The sequence below is a fragment of the Cherax quadricarinatus genome, chromosome 3 (assembly GCF_038502225.1).
Source record: "Cherax quadricarinatus isolate ZL_2023a chromosome 3, ASM3850222v1, whole genome shotgun sequence".
Lineage (NCBI taxonomy): Eukaryota > Metazoa > Arthropoda > Malacostraca > Decapoda > Parastacidae > Cherax > Cherax quadricarinatus.
In genome coordinates this window covers 49,819,905-49,840,763 of record NC_091294.1, presented here as the reverse complement: position 1 = coordinate 49,840,763, position 20,859 = coordinate 49,819,905, and positions in this window count along the sequence as shown.

Sequence of the window (20,859 nt, the reverse complement as noted above, 5' to 3'; positions counted from 1 at the left end):
ACATATGCCTTTCTAGAGGGTCATGAATGCCTCCTTGTTGAGGTTCCTGAAAGCTACCCTTCAGTTTGCCAGCATTATATTTGCTGCGATGGTTATCTGGTTGATGTGTGCTTTATGTGAACTATGCTCACCTCAAGTTGCTTCTCTTTCAGGGTAATTTGCATCCTTAGTTCCCTGAGCCTTTACTCTGTTTCCAGTCTTCTTTGCATTTCCCTAATTTTTATATCTTTGTATTTAGTGGGTTTCATTTCTAATAGCTACTTGTCAGACCAATTCTACGACCTGTCCAGATCCTTTTTTTAGTCTTTCTTGGTCTTCTGTTTGTATTCATGAGAAGAATACGGGGTGAAATTTCTCATGAATTTCACCCCGTATGCGACACAGAGATACTTGTGACTCGATTTTTTTTGCCATGTCACTGACAAACACAACAAATAGTAGTGGTCCCAGTAAGGACTGGTGTGGAATCCCATTCGTCACAGTGCCCTATTTCGACATCTCCCGGAAAATAACTCGTTGTTATCTTCCTGTTTAGTTCTTCATACATTGTAAAGCTTTCCCCGATATTCCTATCTGCTTATCTAGCTTTTGTTCCAGTCTCTTATGAGGTACTGTATCATACGTCTTCTGACCGTTCAAAAAATGTAGTTTCCTCATTCCTCTCTTGTGTGTGTGTTCTCACGTATTTGTATTCAACTATTTGTGGTTGTAGGGGTCGTGTAGTACCTCCTAGCCCCGTCTTTTCCCTGTATGTGTGTGTGTGTGTGTGTGTGTGTGTGTGTGTGTGTGTGTGTGTGTGTGTGTGTGTGTGTGTGTGTGTGTGTGTGTGTGTGTGTGTGTGTGTGTGTGTGTGTATGAGTGTGTGTGTGTGTGTGTATTTATTCGACAATATATATAGTCCTTGATAAATTATAAATAACCTCTAAAAATATTACTCCAGGAAAATACCATAACTTTTTAAGCAACAATAATTGCCCCTCCGGCTTAAGGCTTGAGGATATGTAATCTGTCAGAGTTAATTAAGCTAAGAAATCTTGCTGGCCGCTTTTATCCGCTAGATCTTAGATCAAAGGTTAGAGCATCATCTTACGTCTCTCGCAGCTCGGTGGCCAGCCTTCGCCTCACATTCAAGGACTTCACGTTTAATCCTAAGAAGAGTCGACACGTTTTGAAAGTCTCCTAACACCTACATCAAAATTTAACTTAGAAGTATATAGATGTATGACTGTTAGTTAAAAGTTGTGGGTCGCATCCTGGTGAAGCGGTACAATACTTCAGACGGAACTTAGCTGTGAATCGAACCGAGGTAGCGTGAAAGCTCTTAACCTTTACAGCAAACCCACATTATGTATAAGGAAAAAAATGGCTACGTGTGCTGCTTGAGATCTAAATGTTAAATTACTATCTGCCTGAGATCTAAATGTTAAATTATCATTCCTGAATTTATCTGAATATAATACAATAATCAGTCATTTATAGAACTTAATATGAGAGTGCAATCATACCTTAGCCGATTTTGATGGAACAGTCTGACTCTAGCAGATTTTAAAGTGGCACAATAATCATTCCTGACAAATCTCAGAGTAAACCATACCCCCGGCCGGGATTGAACCCGCGGTCATAGAGTCTCAAAACTTGCATTTGTTGTAAAAACTTGCATTTGTGGTCACAGAGGTGCCTGTGCTAACTTTCCTATGGTGTAGAAATATACCTAGTTGGATGAATCTTATTGTGGCTAGCTGGTCTAGTGGCTAACGCGACGGGCTGGAGTTTTGAGACTCTATGACCGCGGGTTCAATCCCGGCCGGGGGTATGGTTTATTTGCAATCGTGTCATTACGATTTCTTAAGTCAAATCTCAGAGTGATAGAAACACCATTCTCTAACCGACTGTAATAAGAGAAAAAATTAATTTTCCAAGATATCTCTTGTCTATATAATTATCATTCTCCAAGACATCTCAACGCTATATAAAACCCAGACATCTCGCACCAACGAAATAATCACTTCAGAAATATCTCTTTGATATGGATAAGATATAAATGGATATTACTGGAATATATTATTCAATTAGGGATGTTTCACATATGAATTTAATAAGGATGGACAATAAAGAAATGGATATTAAAACTATGGATATTTCAAGTATGGAAACCACAGTTTTAAATGGCTGAGAAAGTGAAGAAAATAAAGACAAAGGAAAAGATTTCATTACTGCCATGAACAACAGAACAATAGAAGTTTTCGATAGAACTTTATCACAGAAGCGAGGTCATTGAGACGTTGAGATAAAGTTCAGAACACAGCTGAGCCACAGAGACTTAGAGAACAATGCATAAATAAATTAAGAACCTCATGAAGGATGCGTCTATGCTAAAACTTAATTAAGAATCCCAAGACCGCTAGAGTTATTCAGGAAGCAAGGCGGTGATTACCCCTGAGGTTATTATACGTGGCAGCGACCACCCCAACGGAGATGTCAACTCACCACCATGGTGATGAGTGTTAGAAACTGGTCTTGGATGTACATTCTCCATACTGTCATGGATCTCTAATACTATAAGAAGGCAAACAGACAAATGCAGCGTATTGCGTTTGTTTATTGACAGTGTTTCCCTCATCCTCGTACAGAGGGCTTTATCAAGTCACAAAGAGATCTGTTTGTGATTTGATAAACCTGACTTTGTAGGCGGAACGTTTTCAATAATGAATTGCATTATTCTGCGATTGTGTCTCTTTTTCCATCGTGTTGGTATTTTATATCATTTACCTTCGTCCACTTCTAAAGGGCATGAAGGAAATTTATTTATCCTAGCAGCAAATAGGCATCTTTGTTTTGGCCGACTGTTGTTGGTAACATTTGGAAAGAAAAGATGGTAGTGATAAATATAACTGGGATTTAGAATGAGTTGAAGTAGGAAAACAGCAGTAAAATCAGCTGTCAGAGAAATATTGAAAAAAATAGAAATAATGGCTCTTTTGAAACAATAAACAAGAGCCTGGATATCTCTATATCCTCTGGGATTAACACGATGCTTATTACTTATTCAATGAACATATCGATCAAATATTAAACACCGAGTCACTTGATCTGGTGCTAGGCACCATATTCTCATAATAAGCGAATGGCAGATATATTGTCATATACACATTGTGGACAGTAATTAGCAAGCTGAGAATGAGTTAACTGAAATTGTTTAAAACGATGATGACAATGTTGTTAGAGTTAGCATCACATTATGTCGCTATATTAAGGTTCTGCAGGATTAGTCCCTTCAAGATAAATTGATGCTGATGAAGAAATTCTTGATTCAAGGAATTTTAGCTTCGTTTCCCTGTTCTCGGATCAAATTTTCTTACTCCTACCCCAACCCATTTCCAAAGATCTTCATAACCTTTAGGGGTTTGGTGTTTCCTAGTGAATATAATAACCTGGAATAGTCTTGGTGGAAAGAGAATGACAGTGGGTGTAAAAAGACAGAATATGTTGACACAGTATGTAAACAATGACTCAAGTACGTTGTTGTTGTTGTTGTTGTTGTTGTTGTTGTTGTTGTTGTTGTTGTTGTTGTTGTTGTTGTTGTGTGTGTGTGTGTGTGTATGTGTGTATGTGTGTATGTGTGTATGTGTGTGTGTGAGCGTTAGTTATCATTTTGTCTTGGGCACACGTCGATTATATACTAGTCCTGTTGCACATGCATGCGTGTACGTGTGTGAATATGTGTGTGTGTGAACTCACCTAGTTGTGGTTGAAGAGGTCGAGTCACAGCTCCTGGCTCCGCCTCTTCACTGACAGCAACTGCGTCACTCTTCCTGCTGCATGAGCTTTATCATGCCTCTTCTTAAAGCTATGTATGGATCCTACCACCACTACATCACTTCCAAAAAAAATCCACTTCTTGACAACTCTGTGGCTGAAGAAATACTTCCTAACAACCCTGGGATTCATCTGAGTCTTCAAATTCCAGCTGTGATCTCTTCTTGCTGTGTCCCATCTCCAGAACATCCTGTCTCTGTCCACCTTGTCGATTCGTCTCAGTATTTTATATGTCGTTATCATATCCCCCATATTTCCCCTGTCCTCAGTTGTCGTCAGGTCGATTTCCCTTAACCTCTCCTAGTAAGACATACCCTTTAGCTCAGAGACTATTCTTGTTACAAACCTTCGCACTTTCTCTAGTTTTCTTACGTGCTTTACTAGGTGTGGATTCCAAATTGGTGCTGCGTACTCCCATATGGGCCTAACGTACACAGTGTACAGGGTCCTGAACGATTTCTTATTAAGATGTCGGAATGCAGGTCTTAGGTTTGCTAGGCAGCAGTTATTCGGTTGATGTGCGCCTCAGGTGATGAGCCCGGTGTTATACTCACATTAAGATCCTTTTCCTTGAGTAAGGTTTGTAGTCTCTGGCCCCCCTAGACTGTACTCCGCCTGCGGTCTTCTTTGCTTTTCCAAAATCTTCATGACTTTGCACTTTTATGGGTTGTACTCCAGGAGCCAATTGCTGGACCAGGCCTGCAGTCTGTCCAGATTCCTTTGTAGTTCTGCCTGGTCCTCATCCGATTCGATTTTTCTCATCAACTTCACATCATCTGCAAACAGGGACACTTCGGGGTCTATTCCTTCCGTCATGTCGTTCACGAATACCAGAAACAGCACCGGTCCTAGGACTGACCCCGGAGGAACCACGCTCGTCAAAGGCGCCCACTCTGACACCTCGCCTCGTACCATGTCTCGCTGTTGTCTTCCTGACAGGTATTCTCTGACTCATTGTAGTTCTTTCCCAATTATCCCTACCTGGTCCTCCATGGAGCTTTTGCACTAATCACTTGTGTGGAACTGTGTCAAACGCCTTCATACAGTCCAAGAAAATGCAGTGTACCCACCGGTCTCTCTCTTGTCTTACTGCTGTCACCCTGTCACAGAACTCCAGTAGGTTTGTGACACAAGATTTCCTGTCCCAGAAACCGTGCTGGCTGTCGTTGATAAGCTCATTCCTTTCTAGGTGCTACAACACTCTTCTGATAATCTTCTCCATGACTTTGCATACTGTAACTGTTAGTTACACGGGTCTGTAGTTAAGTGCTGCTTGTCTGTCTCCTTTTTTAAAAATTGGGATTACATTTGCTGTCTTTCATACGTGTGTGTGTGTGTGTGTGTGTGTGTGTGTGTGTGTGTGTGTGTGTGTGTGTGTGTGTGTGTGTGTGTGTGTGTGTGTGTGTGTGTGTATGTGTGTGTGTGTGTGTGTGTGTGTGTGTGTGTGTGTGTACTCACCTAGTTGAGGTAGCAGGGGTCGAGTCCTAGCTCCTGGCTTTATCATACCTCTGCTTAAAGCTATGTATGGATCTTGCCTCCACTACACCGCTTCCCAAACTATTCCACTTCCTGACTACTCTGTGTGAGTGTGCGTGTGTGTGTGTGTGTGTGTGTGTGTGTGTGTGTGTGCTCACCTATTTGTGGTTGCAAGGGTGGAGTAATAGCTCCTGGTCCCGCTTCTCCACTGATTGTTACTAGGTTCTCTCTCTCCCCCTGCTCCATGAGCTTTATCAAAACTCGTCTTAAAACCACGTATGGTTCCCGCCTCCACTACGTCACTTTCTAGGCTATGCCACTGCCTGACAACACTATGACTGAAGAAATACTTCCTAACATCTCTTTGACTTATTTGAGTCTTCAGCTTCCAAAACTTTGCAACAAGGTGTGGGTTCCAAACTGGTGCTGCATACTCCAGTATGGGCCTGACGTTCCCGTTGTATAGAGTTTTGAACAATTCCTTACTGAGGTATCGCAACGCTATTCTCAGGTTCGCCAGGCGCCCATATGCTGCTGCAGTTATCTGATTGATGTGCACTTCAGGAGATGTGTGTGTGTGTGTGTGTGTGTGTGTGTGTGTGTGTGTGTGTGTGTGTGTGTGTGTGTGTGTGTGTGTGTGTGTGTGTGTGTGTGTGTGTGTATGTGTACTCACCTAGTTGAGGTTGCAGGGGTCGAGTCCGAGCTCCTGGCTCCGCCTCTTCACTGATCGCTACTAGGTCACTCTCCCTGAACCGTGAGCTTCATCATACCTCTGCTTAAAGCTATGTATGGATCCTGCCTCCACTAAATCGCTTCCCAAACTATTCCACTTACTGACTACTCTGTGGCTGAAGAAATACTTCCTAACATCCCTGTGATTCATCTGTGTCTTCAACTTCCAACTGTGTCCCCTTGTTACTGTGTCCCATCTCTGGAACATCCTGTCTTTGTCCACCTTGTCAATTCCTCTCAGTATTTTTGTGTGTCGTTATCATGTCCCCTCTATCTCTCCTGTCCTCCAGTGTCATCAGGTTGATTTCCATTAGCCTCTCCTCGTAGGACATACCTCTTAGCTCTGGGACTAGTCTTGTTGCAAACCTTTGCACTTTCTCTAGTTTCTTTACGTGCTTGGCTAGGTGTGGGTTCCAAACTTGTGCCGCATACTCCAATATGGGCCTAACGTACACGGTGTACAGGGTCCTGAACGATTCCTTATTAAGATGTCGGAATGTTGTTCTGAGGTTTTCTAGGCGCCCATATGCTGCAGCCGTTATTTGGTTGATGTGCGCTTCAGGAGATGTGCCTGGTGTTATACTCACCCCAAGATCTTTTTCCTTGAGTGAGGTTTGTAGTCTCTGGCCCCCTAGACTGTACTCCGTCTGCAGTCTTCTTTGCCCTTCCCCAATCTTCATGATTTTGCACTTGGTGGGATTGAACTCCAGGAGCCAATTGCTGGACCAGGTCTTCAGCCTGTCCAAATCCCTTTGTAGTTCTGCCTGGTCTTCGATCGAGTGAATTCTTCTCATCAACTTCACGTCGTCTGCAAACAGGGACACCTCAGAGTCTATTCCTTCCTTCATGTCGTTCACAAATACCAGAAATAGCACTGGTCCCAGGACTGACCCCTGTGGGACCCCGCTGGTCACAGGTGCCCACTCTGACACCTCGCCACGAACCAAGACTCGCTGCTGTCTTCCTGACAAGTATTCCCTGATCCATTGTAGTGCCTTCCCTGTTATCCCTGCTTGGTCCTACAGTTTTTGCACCAATCTCTTGTGTGGAACTGTGTCAAACGCCTTCTTGCAGTCCAAGAATATGCAATCCACCCGCCCCTTTCTCTCTTGTTTTACTGCTGTCACCATGTCATAGAGCTCCAGTAGGTTTGTGACACAGGATTTCCCGTCCTTGAAACCATGTTGGCTGCTGTTGATGAGATCATTCCTTTCTAGGTGTTCCACCACTCTTCTTCTGATAATCTTCTCCATGATTTTGTATACTATACATGTCAGTGACACTGGTCTGTAGTTTAGTGCTTCATGTCTGTTTCCTTTTTTAAATAATGGGACTACATTTGCTATCTTCCATGCCTCAGGCAATCTCCCTGTTTCGATAGATGTATTGAATATTGTTGTTAGGGGTGCACATAGAGCCTCTGCTCCCTCTCTCAGAACCAATGGGGAGATGTTAACTGGCCCCATTGCCTTTGAGGTATCTAGCTCACTCAGAAGCCTCTTCACTTCTTCCTCGGTTGTGTGCACTGTGTCCAGCACCTGGTCGTGTGTGTGTGTGTGTGTGCGTGTGTGTGTGTGTTCTCACCTAGTTGAGGTTGCAGGGGTCGAGTCCAAGCTCCTGTCCCCGCCTCTTCACTGGTCGCTACTAGGTCATTCTCCCTGAACCGTGAGCTTTATCATACCTCTGCTTAAAGCTATGTATGGATCCTGCCTCCACTACATCGCTTCCCAAACTATTCCACTTCCTGACTACTCTGTGGCTGAAGAAATACTTCCTAACATCCCTATGATTCATCTCTGTCTTCAACTTCCAACTGTGTCCCCTTGTTACTGTGTCCCATCTCTGGAACATCCTGTCTTTGTCCACCTTGTCAATTCCTCTCTGTATTTTGTATGTCGTTATCATGTCCCCCCTATCTCTCCTGTCCACCAGTGTCGTCAGGTTGATTTCTCTTAACTTCTCCTCGTAGGACATACCTCTTAGCTCTGGGACTAGTCTTGTTGCAAACCTTTGCACTTTCTCTAGTTTCTTTACGTGCTTGGCTAGGTGTGGATTCCAGACTGGTGCCGCATACTCCAATATGGGCCTAACGCACACGGTGTACAGGGACCTGAACAATTCCTTATTAAGATGTCAGAATGCTGTTCTGAGGTTTGCTAGGCGCTCATATGCTGCAGCAGTTATTTGGTTGATGTGCGCTTCAGGAGATGTGCCTGATGTTATACTCACCCCAAGATCTTTTCCTTGAGTGAGGTTTGTAGTCTCTGACCCCCAAGACTGTACTCCGTCTGCGGTCTTCTTTGCCCTTCCCCAATCTTCATGAATTTGTTTGCACTTGGTGGGGTTGAACTCCAGGATCCAATTGCTGGACCAGGTCTGCAGCCTGTCCGGATCCCTTTGTAGTTCTGCCTGGTCTTCGACTGAATGAATTCTTCTCATCAACTTCACGTCATCTGCAAACAGGGACACTTCGGCGTCCATTCCTTCCGTCAAGTCGTTTACAAATACCAGAAACAGCACTGGTCCTAGTACTGACCCCTGTGGGACCCCGCTGGTCACAGGTGCCCACTCTGACACTTCGCCACGTACCATGACTCGCTGCTGGCTTCCTGACAAGTATACCCTGATCCATTGTAGTGCCTTCCCTGTTATCCCTGCTTGGTCCTCCAGTTTTTGCACTAATCTCTTGTGTAGAACTGCGTCAAACGCCTTCTTGCAGTCCAAGAAAATGCAATCCACCCACCCCTCTCTCTCTTGTCTTACTGCTGTGTACTCACCTAGTTGTACTCACCTAGTTGAGGTTGCGGGGGTCGAGTCCGAGCTCCTGGCCCCGCCTCTTCACTGATCGCTACTAGGTCACTCTCCCTGAGCCGTGAGCTTTATCATACCTCTGCTTAAAGCTATGTATGGATCCTGCCTCCACTACATCGCTTCCCAAACTATTCCACTTACTGACTACTCTGTGGCTGAAGAAATACTTCCTAATATCCCTGTGATTCATCTGTGTCTTCAGCTTCCAACTGTGTCCCCTTGTTACTGTGTCCAATCTCTGGAACATCCTGTCTTTGTCCACCTTGTCAATTCCTCTCTGTATTTTGTATGTCGTTATCATGTCCCCCCTATCTCTCCTGTCCACTAGTGTCGTCAGGTTGATTTCTCTTAACTTCTCCTCGTAGGACATACCTCTTAGCTCTGGGACTAGTCTTGTTGCAAACCTTTGCACTTTCTCTAGTTTCTTCACGTGCTTGGCTAGGTGTGGGTTCCAAACTGGTGCCGCATACTCCAATATGGGCCTAACGTACACGGTGTACAGGGTCCTGAATGATTCCTTATTAAGATGTCGGAATGCTGTTCTGAGGTTTGCTAGGCGCCCATATGCTGCAGCAGTTATTTGGTTGATGTGCGCTTCAGGAGATGTGCCTGGTGTTATACTCACCCCAAAATCTTTTTCCTTGAGTGAGGTTTGTAGTCTCTGGCCCCCTAGACTGTACTCCGTCTGCGGCCTTCTTTGCCCTTCCCCAATCTTCATGACTTTGCACTTGGTGGGATTGAACTCCAGGAGCCAATTGCTGGACCAGATCTGCAGCCTGTCCAGATCCCTTTGTAGTTCTGCCTGGTCTTCGATCGAGTGAATTCTTCTCATCAACTTCACGTCATCTGCAAACAGGGACACCTCAGAGTCTATTCCTTCCGTCATGTCGTTCACAAACACCAGAAACAGCACTGGTCCTAGGACTGACCCCTGTGGGACCCCGCTGGTCACAGGTGCCCACTCTGACACCTCGCCACGTACCATGACTCGCTGCTGGCTTCCTGACAAGTATACCCTGATCCATTGTAGTGCCTTCGCTGTTATCCCTGCTTGGTCCTCCACTTTTTGCACCAATCTCTTGTGTGGTACTGTGTCAAACGCCTTCTTGCAGTCCAAGAAAATGCAATCCACCCACCCCTCTCTCTCTTGTCTTACTGCTGTGTGTGTGTGTGTGTGTGTGTGTGTGTGTGTGTGTGTGTGTGTGTGTGTGTGTGTGTGTGTGTGTGTGTGTGTGTGTGTGTGTTAGATACGAGTGAGTAAAGACAAGTGGTTATAGGGATGTGATGTGTTACTGGAGAATGAATAAGGAAAAACTTACGAAACAATTTCTGGAAATAAGCACTTCTGCCAAGATAATTATTAAACGAATGATCGTGAATATTTTCTTTTTCTTTTTTCGCTATTCAAATATGAATAAACGATATTATGAGTGAGTTTTCACAGGTTAATGAAAGTTTGACTCTTGAAGAAGATAGAATGTTAAAGCGATGTTCGTGTTTATCATTGTCTCCACGTGGGAGGAGGCGGGAGAATTAATGTTGTTGAAGGGCTCTTGATCTAAGGAATTGCGTTAACTCTTTACTTCTTCAAGTCGGAGCTGATAAACCTCCATTCTTCATTCGCCATATGATCCCTACGGGTTTAACCTTTCCCCATGGCTTTAATAATAATAATTTATCTCTATTATTAATTTAAATTTTCTAAACCATGTATAAAATTATTCCTAGTTCCTAATATGGACCGGAATTAACGTTCTGAATAGAATTATTAGAGTTTCAGACGATAACACAAAAATTATTATTGCACAAAGTTCACTAATACTTAGATTCAGAATTTAAAATTATTTTCCTACATTTTGGTTTCAAGATACCAGCTACCGCATGCAACACAAGATACCAGTTACTGCATGCAACACAAGATACCAGCTACTGCAAGCAACACAAGATACCAGCTACTGCTTGCAACACAAGATACCAGTTACTGCATGCAACACAAGATACCAGCTACTGCATGCAACACAAGATACCAGTTACTGCATGCAACACAAGATACCAGCTACTGCATGCAACACAAGATACCAGCTACTGCTTGCAACACAAGATACCAGCTACTGCATGCAACACAAGATACCAGCTACTGCATGCAACACAAGATACCAGCTACTGCATGCAACACAAGATACCAGCTACTGCTTGCAACACAAGATACCAGCTACTGCATGCAACACAAGATACCAGCTACTGCTTGCAACACAAGATACCAGCTACTGCATGCAACACAAGATACCAGCTACTGCATGCAACACAAGATACCAGCTACTACATGCAACAAAAGATACCAGCTACTGCATGCAACACAAGATACCAGCTACTGCATGCAACACAAGATACCAGCTACTGCATGCAACACAAGATACCAGCTACTGCATGCAACACAAGATACCAGCTACTGCATGCAACACAAGATACCAGCTACTGCATGCAACACAAGATACCAGCTACTGCATGCAACGCAAGATACCAGCTACTGCATGCAACACAAGATACCAGCTACTGCATGCAACAAAAGACACCAGCTACTGCATGCAACACAAGATACCAGCTACTGCATGCAACACAAGATACCAGCTACTGCATGCAACACAAGATACCAGCTACTGCATGCAACACAAGATACCAGCTACTGTATGCAACACAAGATACCAGCTACTGTATGCAACACAAGATACCAGCTACTGCATGCAACACAAGATACCAGCTACTGCATGCAACACAAGATACCAGCTACTGCATGCAACACAAGATACCAGCTACTGCATGCAACACAAGATACCAGCTACTGCATGCAACACAAGATACCAGCTACTGCATGCAACACAAGATACCAGCTACTGCATGCAACACAAGATACCAGCTACTGCATGCAACACAACATACCAGCTACTGCTTGCAACACAAGATACCAGCTACTGCATGCAACACAAGATACCAGCTACTGCTTGCAACGCAAGATACCAGCTACTGCATGCAACACAAGATACCAGCTACTGCATGCAACACAAGATACAAGCTACTGCTTGCAACACAAGATACCAGCTACTGCATGCAACACAAGATACCAGTTACTGCTTGCAACACAAGATACCAGCTACTGCATGCAACACAAGATACCAGCTACTGCTTGCAACACAAGATACCAGCTACTGCATGCAACACATGATACCAGCTACTGCTTGCAACACAAGATACCAGCTACTTCATGCAACACAAGATACCAGCTACTGTATGCAACACAAGATACCAGCTACTGCTTGCAACACAAGATACCAGCTACTGCATGCAACACAAGATACCAGCTACTGCATGCAACACAAGATACCAGCTACTGCATGCAACACAAGATACCAGCTACTGCATCCAACACAAGATACCAGCTACTGCATGCAACACAAGATACCAGCTACTGCATGCAACACAAGATACCAGCCACTGCATGCAACACAATATACCAGCTACTGCATGCAACACAACATACCAGCTACTGCTTGCAACACAAGATACCAGCTACTGCATGCAACACAAGTTACCAGCTACTGCATGCAACACAAGATACCAGCTACTGCATGCAACACAAGATACCAACTACTGCTTGCAACACAATATGTAAGCTACTGCTTTCAACACAAGATACCAGCTACTGCATGCAACACAAGATACCAGCTACTGCTTGCAACACAAGATACCAGCTACTGCTTGCAACACAAGATACCAGCTACTGCTTGCAACACAACATACCAGCTACTGCTTGCAACACAACATACCAGCTACTGCTTGCAACACAAGATACCAGCTACTGCTTGCAACACAAGATACCAGCTACTGCATGCAACACAACATACCAGCTACTGCTTGCAACACAAGATACCAGCTACTGCATGCAACACAAGATACCAGCTACTGCTTTCAACACAAGATACCAGCTACTGCTTGCAACACAAGATACCAGCTACTGCTTGCAACAAAAGATACCAGCTACTGCTTGCAACAAAACATACCAGCTACTGCTTGCAACACAAGGTACCAGCTACTGCTTGCAAAACAAGATACCAGCTACTGCTTGCAACACAAGATACCAGCTACTGCTTGCAACACAAGGTACCAACTACTGCTTGCAACAAAAGATACCAGCTACTGCTTGCAACACAAGGTACCAGCTACTACTTGCAACACAAGATAGAAGCTACTGCTTGCAACACAGAATGCAAGCTACTGCTTGCAACACAAGGTACCAGCTACTGCTTGCAACACGAGATACCAGCTACTGCTTGCAATACAAGATATCAGCTACTGCTTCAAACACAAGATACCAGCTACTGCTTGCAACACTAGGTACCAGCTACTGCTTGCAACACAAGATATCAGCTACTGCTTGCAACCCAAGATACCAGCTACTGCTTGTAACACCAGATACAAGGTACTGCTTGCAACACAGCTACTGCTTGCAACACAAGATGTAAGCTACTGCTTGCAACACAAGATGCAAGCTACTGCTTGTAACACAAGGTAAAAGCTACTGCTTGCAACACAAGACACCAGCTACTGCTTGCAACACAAAATACGAGCTACTGCTTGCAACATATGGTACCATCTACTGCTTGCAACACGAGATACCAGCTACTGCTTGTAACACAATACACCAGCAGCTGCTAACAGCACAAAATACCAGCGACTGCTTGCAACACTAGCGACGGCTTGTATCACAAGATACCAGTTACTGTTTGCAACTCAAGATACCTGCTATTGTTTGCAACACAAGATACCAGCAGCTGCTTGCAACACAGGATACCAGCTAATGATTTCAACACAACATACCTGAGACTGCTGGCAACACAACATACCCACAACTGCTTGCAACACAATATACCAGCAACTGCTTACAACACAAGATACAAGCAGCTACTTGCAAAACACGATACCAGGAATTGCTTGAAACACATGATACCAGCAGCCGCTTGCAAAAAAAAAAAAAAAAAAAAAAAAACAGCAACCACTTACAACACAAAATGCCAGCAGCTGCTTACAACACTAAATGTGGAGAAAATTCTCCAGTAAAGGGGGTATTTCTAATCCTTCTCAACCCCCCTCAGCCCTCTGTGGGACTTAGACCCCTGCAAGGGGCTAGTGGACTCTTCATCTTCACAAACAGCTTAATGGCGAACATGTATATACCATAGCACCACGAGGCACGCCTTCCTTTCCTTGCTAGAGTTCCTGATCATTTACTCAACGAGGTTAAACGAGAGTAATTATTCTTTTCTCCATAGCAGGAAATTTAAGGGAAAACCTGCACCCCACTTTATCTTCAAATTGGGACTATTAGGAATTCTAGTCTATAGCTACATTAAAAGTAGCCTACCCTCTTGTATTGAATATTGTTGCAACATGTAGTAAGGAAGAGATATAAAGCTGAACTCAGTAGTTGTTTTGTGCAGAGGGTGAGTGGTGGGCGTTGGGCATGGTGAGAAGCTAGGTTGAATTCAGATATCCGAGCGTGAACACACGTCACATACCTCCCGCTGAGAACAAACAAAATACTGACTTCGTGAAGTAAACTCGGAATACTGCCAATCTCCACTAGGAAAACTAGTAGACGAAGGCATTGGTGGGAAGATTTTCAGGGAGAGGCTACTGGACATCGTGTTGTTAACAGATAAGTACATATTGCTGTATGTCTGTTTCATGCAAGAAAGTGTACTTATCTAAACAGTTCTCCACACAAGATACCAGGAACTGCTTGCAAAACAAAATACCAGCAGCTACTTGTAGCACAAGATACCAGCAACTGCTTACAATAGAAAATACCAGGAACTGCTTGCAGCACAAGATACCAGCAACTACTTACAACAAAATATACCAGGAACTGCTCACAAGACAAGAAACCAGCAATTCTTTGCAACACAAGAAACCAGCAGCTGCTTGCAACACAAGAAACCAGCAGCTGCTTGCAACACAAGAAACCAGCAGCTGCTTGCAACACGTCATCATTTTAAAACATCGCTTTTATATGTTGTTCATGATTTTGTTAACATTTCATCTCTTTTTTCCTCTAGATAATCTTCTCCTAAAGTAAATTTAGGTTAGGTTAGTATAAGTTGTATTATATTACTCTCTTTAACAAAACTATACTTATATTAATCAGGACGTAAACATATTTTGAAAAACAGGCCTCAATACGTCTGGCAATGAGGTGACTCAGAGAATAATTGGAAACGTCAAAATTAGGACGTTTACCATTCTTGGTGCAAGAATGACACTGTTTAACAAACGTAACTGAGAATATGTTCACTGACTGAAAAATGCTGCTTCATAGCCAGCACATTTGAGTGCAGGATACGTAGTCGTCAGCATTTTAAGACACACGCACGCACACACACACGCACACACACACACACACACACACACACACACACACACACACACACACACACACACACACACACATACACACAGACACACACACACACACACACACACACACACACACACACACACACACACACACACACACACACACACACATACACACATACACACACACACACACACACACACACACACACACACACACACACACACACACACACACACACACACACACACACACACACACACACACACACACACACACACACACACACACACACACACACACATTGAAGAGGCTATGACATATGACTAACAGGCACCTGCAGAGGCCAGGAACAGCTGAGCAGGAAAGACAGTCCACTGAGCACAGGTGCCTCAGTCAAGGAAGGGATTGAAGGAACACTCCGATGGAAGGAACTACAACACCTCAGAGAATGCAATGGGAGACACAGCGTGAGGACGAGAGGGCGAGATCAGCTTTTTGTCTACGGGCTCCAGGAAGTTGAAGGGAAAACCTATGATTAAAGGAAACAGGAGAAAAAAGTGATTGAAGGTATCATGAAAGTAATGAGTGAGGGCGACATGACCCAAGTAGCAAATTTTCGGAGAACTGGGTGGTTTGCAAAGGGATGGACAGAATCAACCGAACAGAATCAACCCGAACCATGATTCTGCAGGAGAAAGCACGACTGAGAGACAAAAGTACCAGAGTGTGTACCTCGATCGAGACAGAACACTAGAGGAAAGGTTGATACTGAAAGAGAGAGTACAAAAAAGAAAGGAAGAAGGAGAGGAAATGACAAAGATGAGCAGAAGAACCCAAATACAGGTGGAAGGGCAAACACACCTTCCAGAAACACCCGCAGAAGTACTTCCGCCGTGACAACCCCTAGGCAACTGAGCAATCTAAAAAGACACTCACACACTGACCCCTCTGCCCCCACCCCCACACCACAAGCCCCACCCATACAGCAACCCCCTATGGGAACTCTGCCCTCACCCCCACTGCAACCCCTAGTAGACCACTGCCAGGGCTCCCGATCCACCAACCCCAATCTTCTCCCAGGATCACAGTAATAGAAAACAAGTTGAAGGTTTGGTACACGAACGTGGATGGAATAACGAATAAATATGAGGAGTGGCATGAAAGAATCAATGATAAGTCCCCAGACATCATAGCAGTCAGAAACAAAACTGACTGAGACAATAACAGATGCAATCTTCCCTCCAGGATATCAGATCCTGAGAAAAGATAGAAGGAGCAGAGGGGGAGGAGGGGGTTGTACTGCTCATAAAAAAACGATGGAGATTTGAGGAAATGGAAGGCATGGACAAGATCGGAGGAAGGGATTACATAGTAGGTACACTTCAGTCTGGGGTACATAAGGTAGTCATTGCAGTGATGTATAATCCACGACAGAGCTGCAGGAGGCCAAGAGAGGAATATGAAGAGAACAACAGAGCACTGGAGGGTACACTGGCCGAGGTGGCAAGAAGAGCTCACTTAAGCAAAGCAGAGTTACTGGTTATGGGCAACTTCAACCACAGGGAGATCGACTGGGAAAACCAGGAGCCACACTGGGGTCCCCAAACATGGAGAGCCAACATGATGGATGTGGTACTGGAAAACCTTATGCATCAACATGTTAAAGACACTACCAGAGAGAGAGGGGAGGATGAACCAGCAAGACTGGACCTTGTGTTCACCCTGAGCAGTTCAGACATTGAGGACATCACATATGAGAGGCCCCTTGGAGCTAGTGATCACATGGTTCTGTGTTTCGAATGCATAGTAGAGTTACAAGTAGAGAGGGTAACAGGACTTGGATGAGAAAAGCCAAATTATAAAAAGGGGGACTACACAGGTATGAGAAACTTCCTGCAGGAGTTTTAGTGGGACAGGGAATTGGCAGAGAAATGATGGAACACAAAACAACAAAATGCAGGGAGGCAGAGGAAAGGTTTGTTCCCAAGGGCAATAGAAATAATGGGAAGACCAAAGTAAGTCCTTGGTTTACCCGAAGGTGTAGGGAGGCAAAAACTAAGTGCAGCAGAGAATGGAAAGGATACAGGAGGCCAAGGACCCAGGAAAATAGAGAGACTAGTCGAAGAGCCAGAAACGAGTATGCACAGGTAAGGAGGGAGGCTCAGCTACAGTACTAAAACGACATAAAATCGAAACCAAGTCTTACCCGAAACTGCTGTATAGCCACATTAAGAGAAAGACAACAGTCAAAGACCAGGTGATCAGCCTGAGGAAAGAATGTGGGGAACTCACCAGAAGCGATCTAGAGATATGTGAGGAGCTCAACAAGAGATTTAAGGAAATATTTACATTGGAGACCGGAAGGCCTCTGGGTGGACAGAAGAGAGGGGGACGCCAACAAGGAATATACCAACAAGTGTTAGATGACATACACACAACTGAGGAGGAGGTGAAGAAGCTGCTAAGGGACCTTGATACCTCAAAGGCAGTGGGACCAGACAACATCTCCCTGTGGGTCCTTAGAGAGAAGGCAGAAATGTTGTGTGTGCCGCTAACCACAATCTTCAACACATCCCTTGAAACTGGCCAAATACCTCAGGTATGGAAGACGGCAAATGTAGTACCCAAACTTAAAGAAGGAGACAGAAAAGAGGCATTAAACTATAGACCAGTGTCACTGACGTGATAGTATGCAAAGTAATGGAGAAGATTATCAGGAGGAGAGTGGTGGAGCACCTGGAATGGAACAAGAATATAAACGCCAACCAGTACCGATTCATGGAAGGCAAATACTGGGTCACAAACCTACTGGAGTTTTATGATAAAGTAACAGAAGTAAGACACAAGAGGGAGGGGTGGGTTGATTGCATCTTCTTGGACTGCAAGAAGGCTTTCGACACAGTTCCTCACAGGAGACTGGTGCAGAAGCTAGAGGATCATGCGTGCATAACAGGTAGGGCGCTGCAATGGATCAGAGAATACCTGACAGAGAGGCAACAACGAGTCATGGTACGAGACGAGGTATCACAGTGGGCACCTGTGACGTAAAGGGTCCCACAGGGGTCGGTACTAGGACCAGTGCTATTTCTGGTATATGTGAATGACATGATGGAAGGGTTAGACTCAGAAGTATCCCTGTATGCATATGATGTGAAGTTAATGAGGAGAATTAAATCAGATGAGGATCAGGTAGGACTTCAAAGAGACTTGGACAGGCTGGACACCTGGTCCAGTGTCAGTGAACAACCCGAGAAATGATACACGATCTGTCCCAATCAGATGATGTGAAGTTAATGAGGAGAATTAAATCAGATGAGGATCAGGTAGGATTTCAAAGAGACTTGGACAGGCTGGACACCTGGTCCAGCAACTGGCTTCTCGAATTTAACCCCACCAAATGCAAAGTCATGAAGACTAGGGAAGGGCAAAGAAAACCACAGACAGAATATAATGCTAGGTGACCAAAGACTGCAAACCTCGTTCAAGGAGGAAGATCTTGGGGTGAGTATAACACCAAGCACGTCTCCGGAAGCACACATCAACCAGATAACTGCTGCAGCATATGGGTGCCTGGCAAACCTGAGAATAGCGTTCCGATACCTTAGCAAAGAATCGTTCAAGACACTGTACACCGTGTAAGTCAGGCCCATACTAGTATATTCAGCCCCTGTTTGGAACCCACACTTGATCAAGTACGTCAAGAAATTAGAGAAAGTGCAAAGGTCAGTTCCAGAATGGGGAATGTCCTACGAAGAAAGGTTAAGGGAAATCGGCCTTACGACACTGTAGGACAGGAGGGTTAGGGAAGACATGATGACATACAAAATACTGCGTGGAATAGACAGAAACAGGATGTTCCAGAGAGAGGACACAGAAACAAGGGGTCAGAATTGGAAGTTGAAGGCCCAGATGAGTCAAAGGGATGTTAGGAAGTATTTCTTCAGTCACAGAGTCGTCAGGAAGTGGAATAGCCTAGCAAGTGGGATTAGCGTTGACGGTTACAAAGCATGGCTTGCTTCTGCAGTGTTTTAAAAATTGAGGTTGGAGAGTTGAAGGAGGAGGTCTTGCTTCTCCAGGTGGAGATTAGGAGGCTGAAGGTCCACCTCAATAGGTCTGGGAGAGAGTGTGAGGTGGCTGGAGTTGTGGGGAATGAGGCTTCTAGCAGTGAGGTGCAGTCTGTCTCTCGCTGTGAGGAGGCTGTAGTTGGGGAGGTAGCAACGGCTACCAGCAGTGAGGTGCAGCCCAGCACCTGCTACAAGTGGCGAGTGATTCACAGTAATGGAAGGCGCATCAGAGTAAGGAAAGTTAAGAGTGAAGATCTGAAGGTAGGAAATCGCTTCTCTGTTCTTCAGGATGAATGTACTTCAGTGGCCAGTGAAGGTAAGGGTACTACTGCCCCTGCTAATGGAGGTAAGCGCATTCTTGTGGTTGGTGACTCTCAGGTAAGATATATTGACCGTGCTTTTTGTAATAGGAATAAGAAGATGAGAGATAGAGTGTGCTTCCCTGGAGCTGGTGTTGGGGACATAGTCAACAGGCTAGATAATATCATGTCAGGTAATGGGAACAAGCAAATTATCTGTCTCAGTGCTGGTGGAAATGATATTGGGAAGGGTAGGAGAGAAGAGCTTCTAGATAAGTACAGGTCAGCTATAGATTTCATTAAGTCTAAGGGAGGGATCCCAATCATATGTAGCATCTTGCCTAGAAGGGGAGTAGGAAATGAATGGTTGTCTAGGGCAATTGGTGTAAATTGTTGGCTAGACAGATACTGCAAGGAACTTGCAATCCCATTCATTGACAACTGAAACAACTTCTATGGCAAACATGATATATATGCAAGGGATGGGGTACATCTCTCTGGGGCAGGGGTGGTAGCACTTGCAGACTCGATTGAGAAGGCCATTGGTGAAATGCCTATGATTTTAAACTGATGGAAGATAGAGGTATGGGTGTGTGTGGGAAACAAGCAGGTTGCAACACTAGGGTTGGAAACAGTAAATGTATAAAAGGCATTCAGCATGAAGTTATAAATAAAGACAATAGATCAGGTCAGCAAACAAAGGGGGACAGCAGAGGGCAGCAAGGGACTAGCTCCCTTAAGGTTTACTATACTAATAGCAGGAGTGTAAGAAATAAGATAGATGAGCTAAGATTAATTGCAAGTGCAGGAAACATAGATATTATTGCTATAACAGAGACCTGGCTCAATCTGAAAGACAGAGAGATGCCCTCTGAATGTCACATACAAGGCTATAAATTATTCCACACTGACAGGGTCAACAGGAAAGGTGGTGGAGTAGCGATGTAGTCAGAGACAATTTAAATTGTTGTGTTAGACAAGATATTAAATTAGAAGCGTCAGCCACTGAATCTGTTTGGTTACAGCTTCTCGAGGGCCGAGAAAAACTAATTTTGGGTGTGATTTACAGGGCCCCAAATCTTGATAGGGAGTGCAGTAAACTTCTATGGGACGAAATTCGTAAGGCATCTACATACGAAAATGTTGTGCTAATGGGAGATTTCAACTATAGACAGATTGACTGGAGCAATTTGACAAGAAATTTAGAGTCAGGTGACTTTCTTGATACGATCCAGGATTGTTTTTTAAA